This window comes from Neophocaena asiaeorientalis, unplaced genomic scaffold (assembly GCF_003031525.2).
Source record: "Neophocaena asiaeorientalis asiaeorientalis breed wild unplaced genomic scaffold, Neophocaena_asiaeorientalis_V1.1 scaffold505, whole genome shotgun sequence".
NCBI classification, from domain to species: Eukaryota; Metazoa; Chordata; class Mammalia; order Artiodactyla; family Phocoenidae; genus Neophocaena; species Neophocaena asiaeorientalis.
The window spans coordinates 345,867-350,955 of NW_020174704.1; the positions used below are offsets into that span (position 1 = coordinate 345,867).

General features: G+C 47.1%; 1 long non-coding RNA gene across 1 annotated transcript; it reads right to left on the bottom strand.

Annotated features, from left to right (window-relative positions):
* Nucleotides 1–1,399: 1,399 nt before the first annotated feature.
* LOC112409326 (uncharacterized) lies at nt 1,400–4,353 on the bottom strand. The gene is made up of 3 exons (XR_003005142.1): nt 4,193–4,353; nt 2,383–2,655; nt 1,400–1,593 (listed from the first exon to the last, which is right to left on the bottom strand). It is a non-coding gene; the product is annotated as an uncharacterized LOC112409326 (long non-coding RNA).
* Between the last annotated feature and the right edge of the window lie 736 nt (nt 4,354–5,089).

Genomic DNA, 5,089 nt, shown 5'->3' on the forward strand with positions numbered 1-5,089 from the left:
CTGGGTGAGAGTGAGAGGGGTGTGCTGAACTTCCCCGTACCTTTCTTTGAAACTTCCTATAAGTCTATAATTAGTTCAAAATGAACAGTTAAGAAAAATTACAAGAAACCTTGTTTAGTTTTCCCTTTTCAGTGCAGTGGTCTGTGACTCACAGACTCCATTCATGACTTGCTATCGGGGGCCTGAGGTACACATTCTCTCCAGTTGAATGAGAACATTTGACTCTCTCTGTCAATTTGCAGTAGAACACAGCTCCCAGATTTTCCACACTATGGGATACCAGCTCTGGACATTTCTCATTCTGTGTTTATCTCTGTCAGCTAGTCTGAAAATTGGAACCAGAAACACTTGACATATCACTGGCCACATTATGGTTACAGGTGGTGACATACTGCTGCTGCCGCTGCTGCTTATTCATGAAACCGGAGGTTAAGACCCCATTTCTGAGATGTAGAGTAGGGAAAACCCCACATAAAACACCAGCGTTGGACACAATATCGCATAGACAGTTTCCAACTGAAATGCCCGTTATTAGAAGTCATGTGGAGTCAGGAGTTGCCATGGAATCCATTTGTTTCTAAACCAGATCCTCCTGCTGGAATAGTTTTTCATTATCATGTCTTTCTTACGGGAGGAGGGGGGAAGAGGGGCAGAGAGAGAGAGACAGACACACAGACAGATGGATGGGGGTGTAAGTTGATATAAAACTATGTTATAATTCTTATATACTCAAGCCCTAAAATTAATCAGAAATTTAAAAGTTTAGGGAGTGTTAATATCAGCTTTAACATACATTCATATTGCTGTCTGGTTTGGAGGAAAACAGTCACATTGCCATTGCGTGACTTCTGATAATGCGGGGAGAATGTACAGTGGCTTATCATATGACATTTACCTTCACAAACAAGTTATCAGATCTCTGGGAGTGAAAATAAACATCAAAGCAGATCTAAACTACGGTAGGTGGGCTGCACACTTGCAGCACACTGGTTTTCCCTGTTTCTCCTATGTATCATTTTTATTTAGATTCTTAACCAGATCATTACAAGTTTTTCCTCTGAAACTACTGCCAGGATCAATCTATCCCCTTGTTCCTCCAAGTTATTTGCTTAAATCTTGAGATGTGATTGGCTGGCGTATGTTCATGCTTGAGTTGTTTTTGTGGTAAAGCCTCCACGTGTTTGTAGGTAAAATACAAAAACAGTTGGTTCAAATATCAACTTGGGACAACTGAGTTTCAAAACATACAGAATCCATAAATTAACCACTATTTTAGCATACGTACAACACAATTGAAGATTACTAGTCAGGAGATCAGTTGGATGAAGACACATTAACATGATATTTGCATATTTATCTTCTGTGTTTTGCACTAAAGAATATTTCATATGGGGTTTGGGGGAAGTGTCGGTAGATGACTCCGGAAACTTGAATCTGTATTTCTGACTGTCTCCACTTCCCAGAGTTCTGGTGAGCTCTCTCCCAGGGGTTCAAGAAACCCTTACCTCCATTAAAAGCCAGGTCCCAGCTCCTCCTCCAGCCCAAGGCCCTTAACCCTGTCCAGAGCCAAGAGGGCCCCATCCTCCAATGTTTCTGGAAAGACAATTCAAGAGGAGAGAAGCTTGAAAAGCCCTTAGGCATATGAAAAGATATTCAACCTCTATAATTAAAGAAAAACAAATTAAAAGTAGACTGAGTTTTTTTCACCTATCAGATTGGCCAAAAAAAAGGTTATAATGCGCTTCATTGCAAGGCTGTGGAGAAACAGCCCCCCTCGTGCACTGCTGGTGGGAGTGTCAATGGGCACAACTTCTGTGGAGAGCAGGGTGGCAATATCTATTAGGAGGACAAATGCACATACCCTTGATCTATCAACTCCACTTTGGGGAGTCTGTCCTGTGGTTACACGGGTACACAGGTAACCGACATGTATACGGTGTTCATTGCTGCACTGCTTGTAGTAGTAACGATGGGGAACAACCTAAAGGCCCTCGGTGGGTGACAGGTTAAATCAATTATACTGATATATTCTTAAAATAGAATACTTACAGATGTTTAGGAAAGAAAGGATGAGGAAATTGTCATGGAAAAAATCAAGGTGCAGGACAGTGTGTAAAAGTATCAATCCTAACGTTTGCTTGAATACACCTAAAGCAACTCTAGAAATATAATAAGAACTTAAATATTGTTGCATAATAGTGGACACCGATTGGCAACCAAACGATGCATTTGCTTGGTTTGCAAAGCATTTTAAAATTGGATTTCACTTAATAATCTGATATCCAGGTGAGGAAAAAACGTGAAGCAGGCCAGGTGTTAAGATAAGAAAGGGTGCTGGTAACTTAATCTGTTTGGATTTTGCACCCAGCTTTAGGGTCATACCTCAGACACAGCTGAAGCCGGGTGGAGGGACTCTGCAGTGTGAGAACGGAGGAGTTGACCCGTTTTACACCAGGAGTGGGGCTGTGACTCACGGATAAATATCCTGGTCCCAAACCTCTCTCCAGGTTTCCAGGCTTAGGAGCCGCAGCCAGGAGAAGGCACACGTAGCATCCCCATCCTCCCAGGTGTGCTAGGAGCAGCATTTGTCACAACAGGTACAGGATCTAGGGCCCGTGATAGTTTCAGGAGCCCACAGAATGTTTTTCTTCTAATCTATTTTACAAAAGAGAAGAAAAGAATAAATCTAAGATTAATGAATATATGATAATGAATTCAGGCAGAATTACACTAGTCTTTGCAGCAACCCAATTGTAAAATATAATCTTTAGGATTTTTTATGGAGGAAGGGGCCCGTAGAAACATGACAAAAGCGTCCAAAGACTGACAAAGTCATACTGTCCCAACGTGGCCCTGCACAGGACGGATCACGCGCCACTGAAGAGGAGGCTACGGGGCCCAGCCAGGGCCTCTTCCTCCAGGGACAGTTCCCCTGCGCCAACACCACACACATCTTGGGTCCTTTATGCTCAAGGACTCTGGCAAAATTAGGGAATGATTTCAAGGCCAAAAGGAGAACCAATAGCTTATCTGCTATTTTTCCAACGTATCCTACCCGAGGTGGATTGGCCCAAGCCCTCTGGACTTCTGCTCCAGTGAGAACCCTGGAACTCTGGAACCTTCTGGCGGTGCTCTGAGCACTTTCCTGCCCTTTGGAGGCCACCCCCCCCCAAAGGCTGGCCTAGCTGGGTCCCCCCGCCTCCTCTCCCTCATTGTGAGGCCATCATCCTCTTTCTTAAAGAGGTAGGAAGGACCCATCTTCATAGCCATGAGCCTCACCCCTGGACCTCAACTAGATAGTCATATTATTTTATGCCATATGCCCAAGTTCCTACAGTAGGACTCTCATTTTTAAATCTTTTCCCTCCTGACTGACTTCTCCAAAGACAAGCTGAGAAAAGGCAGACAGAAGCAACGGTTCTCAAAGTGGCAGCAGTGGTTCCCTCACTGGCAGCATCAGTATCTTCTGGGAACTTGTTAGAAAGGCAAATTATTGGGTCCCATCCCAGATGTGCTGAATCATAAACCCTGGGAGTGAGGAAAATCTGTGTTTTCACAGGCTTCTCCAGGCAATTCCCATGCAGGCTCAATTTCCAAAACCATCAGCTAGGAGCAAGGATGCCCAGACTTTCAAGGGCAGATCCCCAAGTCCTAGGACGCAGAGGTGATGAGGCTAGCTAGAGTGGGACTCCAGTGTGCCCCAGAAGCCAGGGGCACTTGGTCCCCGTCCCAGAACACAGAGGTACAATACTTCGCCGGGATCCTGCGGTGACGCCCGAAGGCAGGAACGGGCGGCAGCTCTTCCAAATTTCAGTCTGGAGGCGCCCCAGCCGAGTTAGGCCGCAGAGTCGGGGGAGGGGGGGGCGGGGAGGGAGGTCCGGGCGGCCTTCACCGCGCAGTGGAAGGCGGCGCCCGCACCCCTCTCTCAGAGCTTGTCCTCACCCCTGCTTCTGCGGCTCCCCCGGCACCTGGTGCTCGGACCACCCCCGCCCCTCCCATACCTTACGAACGCCAACTCCAGAGTCCAACAGGGATTTCCGATTCCTAAATCAGAATGGAGCCCGAGGTCCATATTTAAAAGCTGCGCTCCGCTGAAAACTGCACCCTAAGGGACCCCGGCGCTCAGCCAGGTCTGGAAGCCCCGTCATCTGTTTACGGATTAGAGGCATCCGCCTCCCGAGAATGCACTCACCGCCTAGAGAGTGCAGGGCTAGGGGGTCCTTTTCAGGCGCTCGCGGCACAATCCCGGGGTACACTGATCCCAGGAACTAGACTCAAAGTTGGGCCTCAGGGAAGGGGGAAACTCTCCAGAAACCTAATCCAAAGGCTCTCAAAGCAAGACAGTGAAGCACAAGCCCTCCGGATCCACCCAGTTCTGACGCCCCTCACCCGTTTCGAGGCCGCGGACGCCTCTCCGCCCCCTTCCGGCCACCTCGCCTCCTCACCCCCGCCCCCCGCACGTCCCGGCCACCCACTCGCGCGCCCAGGCTTGGCGTGCGCTCCAGCAGCGCACCGAGAGCATGATTTGGCCTGAAAATCGGAAACCGATTTCGGAATCAAAGTGTCTTTCAACCCCAAGTCGCAAACCAACGTTCATCTTCAGCTTTTTGCACACCCCGATTTGTGCTCCTGGGCCCTGCTTTGCTGAATTATACACACACACCATCCACAGCTCTATTTCTAGAAAGGAAAAGTGTAAAATGTGCCGGCGGTCTGAGCCGCAGTCACCCACCCGCTCCTGTCCTCAGAATGCGCAGGTCAGAGTTTTTCAGCTACTGTTAATGTTTGAATCATTCAGTTCTTTCAAAGTGTGCACAGTTTAAGAAGCACTGTTGTTTTTCAGCGACCAATTCAAGGTTATATTAGACTACAATTTCAAAATCTGGGTGAAAAATATTATCCAGAATATTTAGAGAAACTATATAAAATCTTTACTTGCCTTTGCCACTCTCATTTTTCAAGTTGGAATATTTTCCTTTCCTTCCTTCCTTCTTCCCTCCCTTCTCTCTCTCTCTCTTTCTTCCTTTCTGCCTCCCTCCCTTTCTTTTTTTCAGTGTGTAACAACTGAAGCTAATTTTTTGGACAAGTT